The 17526-nt window shown below is 46.8% G+C and overlaps 1 long non-coding RNA gene across 2 annotated transcripts in view; it reads right to left on the bottom strand.

Moving 5' to 3' along the window:
• LOC144161955 (uncharacterized) overlaps positions 1-13868 on the bottom strand; it is a 124855-nt gene extending 110987 nt beyond the window's left edge. For both annotated transcript variants that reach the window (XR_013320544.1, XR_013320545.1), the window contains exons 1-2: positions 13665-13868; positions 4600-4747 (exon numbers count right to left, since the gene is read on the bottom strand). This is a non-coding gene — a long non-coding RNA (uncharacterized LOC144161955). The remainder of the gene's footprint in view (positions 1-4599; positions 4748-13664) is intronic.
• Between the last annotated feature and the right edge of the window lie 3658 nt (positions 13869-17526).

Below are 17526 nucleotides of genomic sequence, written 5' to 3'. Positions count from 1 at the left end.
GTGGGGGGGGGGGTCCTGCCAACGTTGCAAGATCAGCGAGAAGAGAACGCATGTAACGCGCGCGAAAAGCCAAACTATGGTTATCAGTATTACTTACAATCGAAACTACACTAGGCGTCGTGTTCTGTAGCAGTGAAAAGGCAGTACACGTATTTTCAAAACTGATTACCCCCCCCCCCCCCCCTTTGGTCGGAGATTGTCCAGGAACTGTAGGACGCATTTTTTGAAATTGTATTGAAAGCGAGCATTGTGGGAAAAAATTAAAATAAAAACAGCGAGTCATGGCACACACCCTCACACTTGTGGGCAACAACGTGCATTATATAATCCGCGTTTTCTCCTCTTTTTTTAAACTTAGGTCCACCTTAAGAGGTTAAGACGTGACCAAATTAGGCATTTGGTTATGCTGAGTGAGACACGTTTCTGGACAAGGTGATTCATGTCGGATTTGAAAATGATATATATGAAAATGGCACACGAAATGTCACATCACTGACGCAAACTCACAACTGCTTAATTTTACCGAAAAATCCCCCCTAAATACTCTTGCTCATCCATAGAAACATATTTTAAATAATACGTAAAATTAGCAACTTGATACAGTTGAATAAATGTTTATTCCTCCTGAGTATAACCAACGACTGTCCAAAAATAGTATTTATTTTAGAAAAGGTACGGGAAGGACATGATCACACGGGCGCTTGCGGGTGTAAAATACGTGTCCGGTAATGTATGGGCGATAGCGCGCGGGTCGTGTGCAGTGTAAATGTTTTTGTTTGTTTCTTCTTTCTATAAGGACACAGCGCAATTTTACAAGGGTGTGGAATTTGCCCGCGTATGCACAGGTCTTGTCGCTTCTTACCCGTTTCGCGTACTAAACTTTTATCCTTTAAATAATCACCACGCCGCCTTCAAAAAGCACCCTTCGACGTTCCCGAAACGGCAGACGACTGCACTCAACAATACGAAAAGTGCAATGTGTGGAGGCAATGTTGATAACACGTTTCACACACAAGCGGTGACCACAACGAAGATGTTTCGTGGAATTAAACCAGCGGATTAACCCGCAACGGCTGCTGATTATTGCGTTTCTAGAGGAAATGCGCACGCAGAGGTAACTATGTCATTGCTTACTGCCAAACAAGCACACATATTGGTTGTTTTGTCGTGTGCAGCCCGCGTCTTGCGCCGCACGCAACGTAAAAAAGCAGACGACGCGAGAGCGCCATCCACACTAGGAGCGGTTCGTCCCGTCGCCGCCAGGGGCCGACTGTGTTCGCGCTCGGGGCGAATAGCGCAACAGGCCATCCACATACGCCTTGAACAGCAAAACCATGGAGCGTCAATCGCTGCCCCAGTTGCTGCCAGCAAGATACCCAATCATTTGCGATGCTGTTGAGATTCACTTCCGTAGCCTCTGCACTTCAGGGGCCCAGGAAAGGTTCCTGTCTAAGAGAATACCAAGATATCTTTGGGTCCGTGTGTAGTGCAGAGGCCGGCCACCCAGGATTAAGGGATATCTATCCATGCATTGGCGAGTGAATGCCATGGCGATGCTTTTTTCTGAGGAAAGATGGAGTCCTTTAGGTACTAGGTATGCAGATATTTTTTCAAGCGCCTTCTGAAGTTTGTTTTGCGTTACCCTCCGGGATTTTGATGCACTCCAAATACAGATGTCGTCCGCATAGAGAGTGATCTTGACGCCACGGGGGAGAACACGCTTCAGGTGGATGAGCGTGAGATTAAAAAGTAAAGGGCTTAATACAGCTCCTTGAGGTACTCCTCTTTTTATTTCATGATGTGATGTTGGGCCTTCTGCCGTGCACATGAAGTGTTTTCGTCCTTCAAGGTAATTTGAAATCCATACGTATAATCTTCCGCCTAGTCCAAGTGCAATAAGGGATGATAGTATGGCATCGTGATAAACGGAGTCGAACGCTGATTTAACGTCTAGAAACACTGCGACGGGTACATCTCCAGAATGTAGTTCTTCTTGAACAGACGATACAAGGGCAATGATGTTGTCAATAGCCGATCTGTTTTGCCGAAATCCATTCATTTGAGGTGGATAAAGCTTTTTTGTTTCCATGTACCAAGTGACCCTCTTAAAAATCATTTTTTCCATTAATTTTCCAACGCAGCTGAGCAAGGCTATCGGTCGAACCTGGAAAACCGTGCGAAGGAAGCGCGCAATGGACGCGAAGCTGGGCGAAACCAGGCGCAAAACAACCGTCACTAAAGCAGACGACTAAGCCGCACCGCCGACGCCTCGGCCGGCGAGCAGGCACCACCACACGGGGAAGGCTGGGTAAAATCGCCGCGCCAACTCTGTCAGTGACACGCTCCGCGCTCTTCCCCCCCCCCCCCCCACCCCCCTCCGCCGCCGCCGCCGCCGCCGCCGCCTCCGCGTTCGGTGCTTATTGTCCCGCACGCCTTGAAAGAACCGTTAACTGATGGAGGTACAAAGCTTTGCTTTAAAAGCGGAACAGGGGACGTAATCGGTGTCACGTCAGGTCGCGGCTGTTCACGTATCGGCTGGTCAGAGGTTGGGGACCCAGGGCTGGGGAATGGTCGTGTTCATAGCGCAGCGGGGCTGGGGCAGGCCGACGCAATTTGAGGCCTTGAAGGAGACAGTTATAGGAGCCAACACGGGGGAAGCTGGGAAGACAGGATGGGGATAAACACCACACCCTTCACCAAGGATGTTGCGTGGCGGCAGTACAAAAATGACAGGAACCAGTCACTTGTTAAAAGTTAGTCATGACACAGCGCGCACCGACTATGCGCACTCTTAGCTGCTTCTTCAACGTTTTGAATGACGGCGGTATGCACGACTGACCACTTCTTCGTAATACTTTGACAATATGAAATTGCGAAGTCAAATTTACGGTCAATCCCGTACGCGCGTGTACCTTATGTGTGGACAGCGAAGCTCGTTTGCAGGTTTCAGTGGATGACGGGGACGGCCGTAATAACGCCATGCTGGCACATATCGAGTATGCACGAGATTCGAAGGAAATGGACTTTCCATTCTGCATAATTACTACTGCAACTACCAGGTTCAAATAACTCATGGTGGCCTCATTAGATGTTTTGTAGCGTAAGCTACACTGGCCGAGGTTGAGCAGTTTCGCATGGGCCGTGAAGGGCCGTTCTGCGCAAGCCCGAGGAGCATAGAATTGGTTTAGATCGGATCGAATAGGTTTGGACTGGCTTGGATTGGATCGGATTAGATTGGATTCGCTTGGATTGGCTCGGATTGGAATAAATTGGGTTGTGTTGGATTTAAACCCAACCCAATTGGAGTACGGGTGTGTAGAGAATTGGGTCTGCACATTCGCCGGTCTCCGCATTCCAAAGGAGTGACGTCATAGCCGCGGCAGACGCACTGGCGCTGGCGCGTGCCTAGCTGTGCACCACCGTTGCCCAGTCGCTAAGTCTGACGCTGCGCAGGAGCCACTAGATAACCGTTTCGCGTGGCTCCTGCAGATCCGTGCTGCGCATGCGCGAGGAGCAGTGACTGGACTGGACTGGACTGGACTGGGCTGGACCGGACCGGACTGTACTGGACTGCAATGAATTGGATTGGATTTTTAACACACATTATAAAGTTTAAGACCACTACACATTCACTTGGTTTAAATTTAGTCAGCGATATCCATGTGCCCGCAGTGGCGTAGCGGTGAGTGCCCGAATTTTATCTGCAGAGAAAAATCAGTTGCAATCATTTGCATTGCTTGCCATTCCAAATACAATTGCATTGATTTCGTTCGCATTGAACCCTGAGCGTCCGTTTGTAGCATAGAGTTTCATACTAATATATACTAGAGGGAAATCTGGCGCTGCATTCGCGGGCCGCCGTGGGCGGCGCCATTGCAGCTAGCGACGTTCCTCGCCTCCTTGGCTTGGTTAGCCACATGGCTTCTTTTTCGTCTTGAAGCCAAAAGGGGTAATATTGTTTTTCTGTTCATCTTCCATGAAGCTTCTAAATAATCCCTGACAAATAAATCTTTATGGAGCTTTAATTTTATAATAACAGAACAAATTTTATTAATTTTTTGCAGTAATATTGTTGCATTTTTGCAGCCAAAGCCAACTTTTCAGACTGTTCGTGAGCCATGCCAAGGACAAGTGGAACGTGCCTGCCCGGTACATGACGGCACGCTCGCTGAAGCGCGGCTCCCCTATACAGTGGCGCCAGATTTCCCTCTAGTATATATTAGTATGAAACTCTATGGTTTGTAGGTTGCCGAAGGCCAGAGACAACGCCGGAGGCCAGACGGGGTCTCTGGTGAAGTAGGCTATCTACTGCTTTCGCATTGAAACTGCTCCGTCACGACAGTTTATTTCCAGGCTCTAGTGTCGCTATGGTTGCCGACTCAAAAATTCCGATTACATGCCTGTGAAACGTCTTGAAATATTATGTGTTGCAATTATCAAACAGCAGCCACAACCTAAACTTTTCACACTTTGGTGCCTATAAGCCCATCCATTTTTACAAAGAAGTTTTTTAACATAGTTACCGTCCCACAAGCGTTCAATAACAAAACATGCATTCTCCTTTACGTGCTAAGTGCCTGAACAAGGTGTCCAAGTTACCTCCATCACGGAATATTGGAATCCAGCGGGTAGACTCCATGCAGCGGTTGCCAGGCAGACAAACACGGCGAAATGCGTTAAATGCATCTATAGTATCTATGTTACGCCGCTTCAAGAAACATTCCAGATATTGTATTTGCGTAGAACTCTGAAAATAAAAAAAAATTGAGTTAGAGCGGACGCAGGCATTAGAAGTTGTTTGCTGAAGCCGCGTTCAGAGGAATTATGCAGGTCAAACCTTTCGACAGCGCCACAAGCCTTGAACGATGCAGTAGTTGTTGCAGAGTCGTTGTACTTCAGCTCGACAACTATTAGCACTACTTTCATCGTCCCCAGGGTGAAAACTAAACACCTTTTGTACACTCCAACTGCACAGAGGTGGCTGAGAAAGAAGGTCCCGTTGGGGAACACAATTCTTCGTCGTCCTGCAGAAATGATGTTCCATTCTGCGATCCTAGGTCCCTGATAACTGCGCCTCACTTGAACATTTTTGATGGATTTCTCTCGTTCGTGGCGTCGACACGGCATTGCGCTTACTATCTGAATTGTCCTCCCTATCCTCTAGCGCTCAAACCCGCTCTAGTTCTCACTCGAGCTAAAGCTATTCCGCAAACGTTTTCGGCTGATATATCGGCCCTGCCATCAAAGCTTTATGTTCTAGTCGATTGAACGTAAGTTCGTCTGGGCCGTCCTCTTATACTGCGGGCGCAGGAAAAAGGTCTTACTAAAATTCATACTCTACGTGCACTGGTAAATAAGCCATCGCGTCCTCAACGCTTCAAAACCTTCCCTGCAATGCGCAATAAATGCGCCTCCATCTTGTTCATTCCGACGGAAAAATAGGCTTTATACCTAGTTTCTAGACTTCTTCTCTTGTTACGATTATTACTAAGCCGGACGAGCACATTTTATGTTTGCCATTGTGGGTTCGTAAGGCCCCTGAGCAAATGATCCTCACTCAACTGCCAATTTTCTTCAAGGCAAGAAGTTTGTTATGAATGTTGGGCCGGACAGCGTAGAACGTCACGAGCCTGTACTACGTTCTCGCAAATGCACACACAACAAATATATTAACGTGAGATATGTACAAAGCCAGAGTAGACATTGCAGCACACAGATGGACTACACGCGGAACACGAAGGTGCGGATGACGGCGGACAAAGTCATGAAGGGAGTCGTATGCTCACAGGTGGCGATCGCCGAGGCGAGACGGTCTGGATGTGACGACTCGCGAGAAGCAGTTCCCTGGCTGGCCACGGGGAGGTTACTGGAGTCGTTGTGGAGGTGTCTCGCTGGGCAACCACGTGATGGTGGCCGATGAATAGCGGCGGGACGGAAGGGCTTAGGCCTGCGCCATGGCGAGGCCTCGCTGCCCGCGCTCCACGCCACCGGAGACCGCTCACTCCGACGGACACAACAGCTTTTTGTCGTCTCGTCGGCCGTCGTCTCGTTGGCAGTCCGGGAAGTGGCTCAGACTGAAGAGCCGGCTACGGTCCTCGGGCCTACACCGCGAGGGTGGCCGTCTTGCTGCCTCGGAGAACAAACCCCTTCTCGTCTTCTTGTTCGTGGGTCACACCCATACTATTCAGGAAATTGGCCGCTATGGAAACGCGGCATACACACCTCATCACAAAGTTCTTTCACCTTCTGTCAGGAGGTTTTGAAACCTGGTCCTTGCTTGTAAATATGTTTACGCGTCTCCAGCCTACCTTTCAAACACACTCCTGGCCAGAGTGACGTTCGGAGGACCATTGCTGTACGCGAAGTCTTCGACGGTATATGCCATGAAACTATCCCGGCCCACCTCGCCTCTCTGGCCTGCTTCTCCCGTAAATACTTTATTCTCCGCTTCTTCTTGTCTCTGCGAAAGGCTTACACTGTCAAAGACTTTACGGGCAGCAATGATTCGCTAAGGATCACTTTAAGCAGGAGTCGCTAAGAAAGGTAGGATAGAACAGGAGAAACATATTCTGAGCACAGACGAAAACCCCGTGACAGGCGGTGGAAGAACTTCTTGCCTTGAAGAGAATTGCGGAGGTGAGTGAGGATCATTTGCTCAGGGGCCTTACCAACCCACGACATGACCCGCAACATGACCCGTAGCACTCAAGGTGTTGTTCTTTTTTCTAGCTTTATTAAACTTGCTATGAAGACCCTCTCTCCCCATTTCACGCAAACTGCAGATATTCATCGTATCTGCTGGGACAACTATACATCACACTCTGGTGTTTGTCTCACTCGAGTGACTCGCAGGACTGGGCACCAAGGCCTGGGTGTCATCAGTTCTTGTCTGCGCACTCTTAGTTTATTGTGTGACCCCTAAGCATTCTGAGCTTGTCCTACTAAACCATTCGCCATTGCAGCCCCCCTCGCATTTTAATACCCACGTCAGGTTCTACCATTTGCATCGCCGCCAATGGTTATGTTCTTTGCTTTCGTTTGCATGCAGCCGAAAATATGTAAACTACACAACTCGCCGTCACAACCGGTGACTTGGTAACCCAGCTACTGCGTGGCGTGTCGTCACTGGGCGATCGGGGCTCCTAGAAAATAATGCTTGTCGGAGTACCGACGCGCACACTCTCAACAAGTTCTGGAACTTTGGCTCGCACGTCGCCTTCACTAATACGCATCTGCCCTTGGGGGACTCTAAACACACCTGCAAACTTTTATATCACCACCTCTACTGTTATGCTGTTTTCCACGGGCCTCTTTTATTCCCCCCGCCCTGTTTCTCGGCTATTTCTTTATCCGTCGGAGTTAGTGTTTACGTGTTTAGATGGGTTCCGACTCCTCTACATCATTACCCTTCCAGGTTCAGTTTGGCCTTCCAAATTTTCTAGCGTCCGCTGCCGGACACGTCCCTTCTTCTTCAGGCAAGTTGCCATGTGGCGACAAAGTATTCTTCCCCTTGTTTCGCAACCAAAGGACGTGTCTAGACAGCTGCCTGATTTGTGGCTCCTCGAGTTTGCTGTGGCTTTCTCGTGTATCCCTCCTATTGATGCTGATTAAGATTACTGGCTTCCCCTTTTTTTGAGACGTCGCCCCTCAAAAACCTACTTGCATGTTATGTGCAAAATATTTGTTTCCCTCCTAACATATTTTGTCCACTTCATCTTCTCTCTCCTCTCACTCCCTTTCTAGCGTTAAAAATTATCAGCACTCTTTCACACGTTTTCGGCCCTTGCACATTTTGTGCCCCCACGACTCTTTTAAGTTCTCGTCTCTTTGATTACTCCCTCTGCATCCTGACCTCTTGTATACGTTTCCACAACCACTCCAGACATTTCGCAGTCGTTTCTATGGGCCTAAACATCAGGCTCCGCTTCATCCCTAATCACAGAGCAAACGGCACGTCCTTATCGTCCCACCCCAGTTTTATGCATTTGCCGTACGTGACAATATGCCTTATAGTTTCTTAATTCCTTCAGGAACAAACAAAGGTTTTCATCCTGTTTCCGCTATGTTCGTGTTCGCAGACACTCCGCCCGTGCTTACAATCGCAACAAACTGCCTCCCGTGCTTTCATAAAATTCTTTCTTCTTGATTTCTCGCTTTTCTTTATAGCAGGTCTCCAGTTTTTTTTCTTTTGTTTCCTTTCCATTACTTTTGTCGAATTTGTGATGTTTACCGTCTTTACCTGCTTTTTAATGGTTGCGTGCACCATTTCCACCTACCGACTTTTCGTACCGTAAGGTCCTCCATCAGCTGCACACGTCAATGACCTAATATTAACGTACCGATACACTAGCGTGGCCAATTATTGGCCAACTTCTTGAAGAAGTCTCCCCTCAAATTTCCAATCGCTCTGTGCTTCCTTGCATCAAAGGACGACCAGCCGATATCTCTGTCCACCGCTTCGTTTATAGTTTTGCTAAGGGCTACCAGAGCCAGTTTACCCGCCGCCTTCGAGTTTGCCTCCAGCCCCTCTTCGGTATCTGGTTTCATACAAAGAACTGAAATACCGAAAGTTAATCCTGGCACCATGGCGACTTTCTACATCCCCCTCCCACACCCGTAATTCTTTTAACCCTACAGTTTTCTATATTTCATGGAAGCCACGTTCTGTCATTTCTTAATCCTAGTGTGAGCCTCAATCGTGTGCCTGTAATCTACACCGTCGTTAAAGAGGCCATGAAGATGGACTACAAGAGGTTCCATTCCAAAGATTCGGTAGTTTAAAGTGCTCAGAGCACGTGTATGGAAGTAAGCGATATTTTGTTCACTGAGAAGTTCAACAATTTTAGCAAAAAATTTACTTACCGCTAAATCGTGCGTTTCCTGACGTCAGCGATTCCCCACAATATAACCCGCTTATCGCGAACTCGGTTTAAACCAAATCCTGGCTATAACCAACAAATCTTCGTTTCCGATTACCATTTGCATACATATATTATATGTCCAGATATAGAGAAAAACGCATATAAAGAAGTGATTTCTATTTCTCTATCTGTTTGTTATAAGCGGGATGGACTGTATTAAGGCATGGTACCTAAAACGGAAGTTATTATGCAGACTGTCTGCTGAAAACGGCGAAGCTGTATTTTGTTGCTTTTTTTACCGTGTTCCTGTATGCATAGTTGGTGCAACGGTAATGCTGAAGTGTAACTGCCCGTATTGGTTTTTCAGTGCATAGCATTCTTTGCCTAATGCCCCACAGCAAGGAGAGTGTAACGCCCTGCACTCACACAAGTATGCAAATTGGCGGAAGTAACGCATTTATTCGTTGTAATAGCGTGAACAGAAATATATCGCGGAACATATTTTTGAAATACAAGAAATAGAAGAATTACATAAATGAAAATTGCAACAAAAATTACATAACGAAATGAAAAATGTGCATGTTATAGATCACCTAAAAAACGAAGAGTGAACATTAAAAATCCCGGGAAAGAACGTGGGCAATACGAATAAAGCTAGCGATAATAAGCAGACGGTATAACGCCCTGCATTCGAACAAATACGCAGAATTGGCGGAAGTAAAACATTTAGCTGTTATAATAGCGTAAATGCAGATTATTTGTTTTACAGAATGTTGAACACCCTCAAAAGCAGGAAAAAAAAGTAATTTACAAAATGACCAGATAAAAAAATGTTCAATTTTTTACATTTCGTACCAAAAGGAAGACTGATCTAAAAAGCGCTGAAAACAAAGGTGCATATACGAATAAACAATAGCGAAAATGTGCGAACCCTATAGCGCTGGGCATTTCCACACGTAGTAGACTCAATCGCTACAATGGCGCAAATGGAGATACTTGGTCGAGCAGACCTTCGTGGAAATAATAAAAATTTAAAAAACCATCACTAAAATGATTGGCGGAAAAATGATCTGATTGGTGCAATGGAATGTTTGAAAAACTAAAAAATTAGAAAAATATAATTTTCTCTACAATTTTATGTATAAAATATATATAACATTTTAATACATAGTAAGTTCACTGCGGGAAAGTAGCGAGGGTGTCGCATTCCTGTTGTCTGTTTTCCTCATTTTAAAGCTTATTTGAGTGAAGGTTGCGTTAAACGTGGTGTCAGTGTTATTGTGCGAGGCAAATCTTCCGAATGAACAGACTTGCATTTTGTCTTCATGGCGGCTATAATCACACTCCGAAATATTTGCAATATTTTACCTGTGAATTTCTGGTATCGTCTTCTCTTCCGTGCCATGATTCTTGATTTATCTCTGCTAAACGATTTCCCTGGGTACGTCGCTTCCTCTGCGCATGTACCCATAAAGCGCTGCATATCTACTTGTTTATGTTGTCTGCATGTTGTATTATGTTGTCTGCATGCACTGGCGCTCGTTCAGTTACCATCACTTTGTTTTTTGTATAATTCTAATGTCAGCGGACTGCGCTATAGCTTCCTTTATAATTACATCAAGTATGTCATGCACAGCAATGGAGAGGAAGGTCATCCTTGGCTCACACTTTTGCGGTTGCATAGAGGCCGTTACCCTTTCCTACATTACTTGCACCTGTGTCTCCCATAAAGCACCCTCAATGAGCTAAAGAATTGTGTTCACAATCCCTCGTCCACCAGGACAAACCATACCCACTCTTTATCTGTATCGTCATACGCCCCTTTCATGTCTAAAAACAGACGCACAGCTCGGTTATTTATGTTAACCGCATCTATGCACTGGCTTACGACACATACCTCATTGTGTACTCTTGTGCCTTTCCGAAACACATTTTTAAGATCCGCCGGTATGCTATTATCTTCTATCCACTGCTGGAGCGAAAATTTTGCTCCCTCCGCTTCGCATCTGTACAGCACTCACGTGATGGTACCTCCTACGTACGACCTTAACAAATTCTTCTCTCCTTTGACCTTACAGATTACTTTCACCCTGCTGGTTTGCCGGGTCCGCAGTTCTATTTTCTATACCTGCCCTGATGGATTGCAGTAGCTTTACCTTACTCTTTGGCACTACTTGGATGATCAACTCCATGGAATCTCATCCATGCCTACTAAGCTATTTTTTTTAAACCATTCGCTCCGCTTTTTCGTGCTCGAGATTATCCCCCGCTCTATCGAGACCTTCCTGCTTCCCCATTGCGATATCGCCGTTTTGATGACGGGCTGCTTCGTCGACCTTTCTATAAATTTCTCCGTTATAATTTTATAAGGTGTATCAAAGCCTGTTTTTTGAAAAGAAGAATTTGACTCCTGTAAACGCATGAGCAAGTTACCTGAGAAAGATATATTCAGACGACGGTCCCATAGTTGATAATTCACTGGGACTCTCGGTTTAATATTAAAAAGAAAAAAAATACAGTGAATGCAGCCAAAGACAAATCACATAGTCACAAACCTCAAGTTACACTTTGAAAGCCTAAGTAATAACAAAGCAGTACGAACCAATGAACTCATTTCAAAAGTAACAAGAGAGCAATAAAACCGAGGAGCTCAATTTAAAACAATGCTACGGCGACTCAATTGAAGGAAAAGAAAGAAAAGGAAAGAAATACCAAAGAAAATAAAAATAATAAAAACAAAACAAATGAACAAAGAAGTGTATTTAAGAACCGTCGCCTTTTAGTATACGTCCGTGTCCCCAATGCCCGCACGTAGCTCCAAAACCATTACGACGCTCCTCTATCTCTACTGCGTATTTGCTCCTTCCATCACTCAATATAACCCTTTATTAGATGCGACTGCATCTCATTCACTCGCCTTGTCCCTCCATACGGCGTTGTTGTCCGTCCACACCCCTCCCCCATTCTCCTCGCCGCGCGAGCTGCGCTCTCCGGCGCTCACCCCCTCTCCTCTCCGATAGCGAACACTCTCTCGCGAGGGGCATTGGATTGAATTCGATTGGATTAGCTTGGCTTGGCTTGGCTTGGCTTGGATTGGATTAAAGTGGATTGTGTTGGATTGTGTTGCCTTATAGCCGCGCCACGTTGCGTCATAGGCTAAGGCGTTGCGCTGCTGAGCACAAGGTCGCGGGTTCGATTCCCGGCCGCGGCGGCCGCTTTTCTGATGGAGGCGAAAAGCAAAAACGCCCGTGTGTACGAGATTTCGGCGCACGTTAAAGATCCCCAGGTGGTCAAAATTAATCCGGAGCCCTCCACTACGGCGCGCCTCATCGCCTGCGTTGCGTCGGCGCGTTAAACCCTACAATCGATCGAACTTTGCGTCATAGCCGCGGTCGTTCCAGCACCGGCGTTCCGATTTCCATCGATGCGTTGAATGGAGCCTAAAAATTCTGCTATCGCCCGCGCAAGCACCGATCACTGTGATAACAGGAATGCTAGCACCACTGAAGACAAGGCTGCGAAGCGGCGTGAACGTGATGCTGAACGCAAACGATTGATGCGAGCAGCCGATTCCGAACTTCGTAAACGTGATACCGAACGCAAACGGTTGAAGCGAGCAGCCGATGCTGAACGTTACGCCGCGTGTTAAATAAAGAATACATCATACGCGTTCCTCACACGTTTCCCGCAATTAGAGCATCAACCCAACGGAAACACCAAGTGAACCCCCAAGATGCGTCGCATCTCCACAGGGTTCCCCTCGCGGGAAGCTGGGGTAATTTTTTTGTCTTTCACTTTTTTGCTTCCAGTTTTGTTGTGCTGATATTGCTACCAACGTAGGTCTAATTGGCCCACCTGCAAACCACTCTTGTGGCTTTCTGGAATCCATGGACGCCTATTTACGCCTCTCTATAGCTTCCTTAGTTTGTGTTCCACCAACTTCTTGGCTTATCTTGCCCCCCGCCCCTCCCTCCTTCCACAGTGATTTGCGTTCTCTTATTGCAGCATGTTTTTGTGAATATCTTGAGTGAGCCTGCAATGCTTCATTCTTCCGCAGGGTTCCCTTTTACTTCTCGGCTTCCCGGCTACATTCGTTATTTCTTTACTGCTTCAGTTTGAGTAACTCCTCGTACTGTTCCCGTCAAAAGAGTAGCCTGATGTATTTCTCCGCCACAATTGCTGTCAGAAAAAACCTCTTGTTTTTAGCCCGCGTCGTTGTTGGTCCCTTGAATAAAGGGACGAATCAGTGGCCTCGCATCTCTCAGTACGCATTCCCCGGTCCTAATCAGTTACTTGGTCCGACGCGTGAATCGGGTTTTTACGGGCAGCATTGATCTTCCGGCCAGGGCACTGAGAGGACGCTGGGAGGATCTACCTGCGCCCCACCGTTAAGGATGTCAACATCTAGCTGCGCTAAAACTGTCCCTACCTGGTCTCTGGTACATTGCTCACTGTAACGGAGGCTCAACTTCTCTGGCATATCCAAATGAACGTGAGGGTTACTTTCTCCCGCCTTTTTGTCTGCCGCTATCGTCTAACAGTTTCTGTCCGTACTCTGCGAATGCCTATGCGCATTTACCCCATGTCTCTTCTGCTGCCAGGCGGCTCAGCTATGAAGCTTCCATCCTTCCTATTCTCTTTCCATCACCACCTTCTTGCCTGCCTCGGCTTGGAAGGGGAATTGCAGTGCCAATTTGATGGCCTGCAGCCGACATGCTTGGCCTGTCTCTACAGCCGAATCAAATCTCAACTACAACTACTAATATTGCTTGCCTTGAGAGGATACAAGTCTCACCGACATACCTTTACTTCTCAACGATACGCACCAGGTTACGGTTGTCGAATGTGAGCAGACTTGCCTCTAAAGGTAATGTGGCACCAGCAATTTTTTTAAAGCGACGAAACGCCGATGTTTGCAAAGACGAACCAGCTGTGCACAATTTCGTTGTTTCTAAAAACAACGTAGCATAAATCTGAGATCTATTATTGAACTCAGGTTAGAAGGGCACGCACGACGTTCACATGTGACGCTTCAGCTTTTTTTGTCTAGCCAATACATCTTTTCTCGCTTAGTACTGCGGATGTGCTAATGGCCTAAATCACAACGCCCAAATGCCATCGCTGACTCAACTCTAGTGCTGACTTCAATCATCTATCATTGTCATTCTCGAGAACGCACAAATATTTTGCCAAAACTTATTAGGCTATACCTACATGAACTGTTTATACTTATCCAACAGAAACCTAACAAAAACACCGTTGTTTGCAAGAAATAACTGCATAGGAAGTGGTGAAAACCAGTCGCCCAAACTTTTAAAATCTGTGTTTAAGACACACCATACACTTGGGCCAATATTTCTCTGCTTGCAAACTCTTTCTATTTTATATGGAGCGACCTTTTAAATGTTTTTAACGAGCATTCGGCAAAGACACGAGAACTCAACGTTTGCCCTTTAGGAACTCAGCAACTCCCCCTAGCTCCGTTGTATAAGTACGAGTAGCGGATTAAACAGCTTTTAGTGAAACGCCTCCCGAATCTATTAGAGATATCCAAACAAACGAAAATCAGATGCATCCCTTTTCGTGACAAGTCTCAAGCCAGCTATGCAGTGGAGCGGCCTCCAGACTTCTCGTCGATGTATCCACAACTGCAGTAATCATGATTCAACATTATATTAAAGTGTAATCCGCACACGAAGAATACCACGCCCTGACATAGCCGACGTGAGGCGTTTCGGCGTGTGCTAGGCCGAAGCCGCGAAATAACTCCTGCCCAGACTCCCAGGTACAGCTGGACGAAGTCTGCGAAGATCTTTCTTCCATGGCTTCCAAGTGATCCCTGTATGCTTTGTATACAATTCTTGGTGTTCATGCCTTCTTCACCGCAACATCTCGGTGGCTTTTCTAACCATCCCCATGCTTTCGCCTCGAATACTCATTTCCGGAAATTCTGGAACGCTTTGTTTATTTACTTACAATACGCTACAGACCTCATTTTTGGGAATTAAATAAGGTAGGTTGGCCCTTCTACCAGATCCAATGGACTCCCTAATTCTATATCGCCCACTTCCTGCCGAATCGTCTGGAACCCCCCTTGACGACAACGACACCATTCATCGCCATGCCCAGCTTGCGGATCTCTGTTTTTAAAGTACCAACTTGAATAAGCTCAGAATAAGCTCAGTTTCAAAATAAGCTAAGAATAAGTTCAGAATAAGCTTACTAGAATAGCTCAAGTTCAGAATACGCTTACTAGATAGAATAAGCTCAGTTTCGCATCTCCCCATCCCAGCCAGCGGATGAGGGCGGTCCGTGTGGCGGTCGCGAGGACTAGTGGCGCTGAAATCAAGTCTTACGCTACACCTCGGCGCGTCGTCTGCTTTGGCGGCGGGCCACGCAGACGCACCGCGGCAGCTTTCTAGTAGTGCTATTGCTAAACTTAAACATCTATCATCTTTCCAGTCGACCGTCTTAAACGCCTTCATCCTTCTAGTCGGCGTTACCGCATCACATTTGTGCACTGTTTAAGTGGAAGTGCGTTGGGTCGGTTGTATGCACTGACCTGCACGCGTAGCTCATTAGTTGGATAAGAATTGACGGTCGGCCTATATTTTAACTCTCTACATTGCGTTTAACTTCCGTGTACGGTAGATTCTAATCGAAGTAGCATTTTCAGCGTAGTTTTTACAACTACTGCGCCGTCTTCCCTAGAACAAAAACGACCTAACACGTTTGTGAAAGCAGTGACTTTATTAAGTGCTTTTATGTCCGCGTGGCAATACGACAGTTATTCTGAATCTCGTCGGTGCGAGGTCCCGTTACCCAGCTTCCGATGTAGAGTTCCTATGCTCAACTTTTATATTCGCCAATCTGGTCTCGCATCATCTCGCCTTTGTGCACTCTGTGGTGCATAAGAACATTAGATCACCAGAGATGAAAGTTCGCCTTACAGTTCTGACGCATAGTTCATCTGTGACAAACGCACTCGACATTTGCGAGTTCGCATTAAAGCTAAAGCTTGAATCCGCAATTTTGAGGTAATCATGGTACACCTGAATTAATAAGGATCTTTGAGCGTCATTTTGATGAGTCGAACTCAAGAAATCCGTTCAGCTACATGACACCTTTCCGAAAGGCTAATCAGGATTCAATGAGGACATTTTTTTTTGAAAAGGCTGAATTGTACATCACATCACGCATGGATGCACAAGAAAAACCAGTGTTTGAGGGCCTCAAGAACACCGTATTTGCAGGATTCCTTATATGTATGCACGGTGTCATAGCACCTCTTGATAGGTTTGTGGTCACAGGGAGGCTGCCGACTTTGCTCACGCACAAGATGTCTCAATACCACATCGAAAGATTTTCTCGTTGCGTAAAAAGGAAATGGCAGGCTAAAACAACCCTATTGCCTCCCAAAGGAGCTGCACAATGCAGTGGTTTACGGAATTACATATGAGCCGTATCCGATTACATATGAGCGAATACGCATTCAGCCGTTCATGGGTGTGGCATATTCGCTTGAGAGAGAGAAAGAAGAAAGTTTAATGAGCAAAAATAAATTGTGGGGTGACTTCCTAGTCCGGAAGTCCATGTGCTGTACTGGCTCTGTCCGCTCGGTCAACCAAGATCATCTGGTCGTCGAGGCTCGAGCTGGACAACAAGCTTGAAGCGTTCCAGAAGATAGGCACACGGAGGAAGCAACAAAGGGCACAAGATTTTTTATTCTCTCCACGGTTTATACAATTTAAAAAGAAAAAAAGTCACACACGGTAAAAGAGCAACCAACTAAAAAACTGCCTGATGTATCACAACGCAGGCTATGAGGCAACTTATACAAAACACACGCACTTAAAAACCCCAAAAGATACGCAGGCATATTTAATGATGACAGCGCCGATAGACCACGTCGGGATGATGACCCTCCTCCCTTCTCGTTGTTTTGTTGTCCCCCATCCGTCGGCCGAGTGGCAACCCTTTGGGACGGCCTTTCCAGCGACCTTCGTCGCAGCTGCTTTCGTTTCCTTCCGTCCTTCAGGGTTGGCGGACAGGGGGGGAGCGGGGGTCAAAACCCTAATTGGTGGATGCGGTGCTGTGGGCAGGCGGCTTTGCTTGCGCCCTGCTCGCGCATCCCTTGATCAGTTTGTCGAGATCTGCGACTGCGAGCGGTCGCACGAAGACTCGCTCCCGTGGCGCTTTCTGGGCGCCAGAACCCCATGCACCTTTCCAGCCACCCATGTGGTGGTTTGACACCTTTTTGGCTTCTGGGCCCCCACCAGGGATCCTACCACGATACCCCCTTGTGCGCTGCGGCGCCTTTTAATTTTAATTCACTTTTCCTTTGCCTTATGTTATGCTTCATCGGCTGTATAAATAAGTGTAAATAGACTTCTTTTTCTTCATCTACTTGCCTCGTCTCGTCATCTGGTCCTTCACCACCCTCCACGACGACACCATTTATCTCGACAACGAACCAAACTTTACTGGCGCAGCCCGACAGCGTCGTGGATACCTTCGTCGCTTCCAGCGACGAAATCGGGAACGTAGCGTGACCGACGACAGCTCGGAGAGTGGAGGAGGAGAGAAGTCGACAACACGCAAGGACAACGATGAAGCAGGGCGGCTGCGCGCCGCCTATGAGACAACGGATGGATTAGTTTTCCTG

This window comes from Haemaphysalis longicornis, unplaced genomic scaffold, assembly GCF_048455015.1.
Source record: "Haemaphysalis longicornis isolate Haplotype H1 unplaced genomic scaffold, Haemaphysalis longicornis Haplotype H1 scaffold_12, whole genome shotgun sequence".
In the NCBI taxonomy this organism is placed as follows: Eukaryota; Metazoa; Arthropoda; class Arachnida; order Ixodida; family Ixodidae; genus Haemaphysalis; species Haemaphysalis longicornis.
This window is presented reverse-complemented; position numbering and strand designations above follow the sequence as displayed.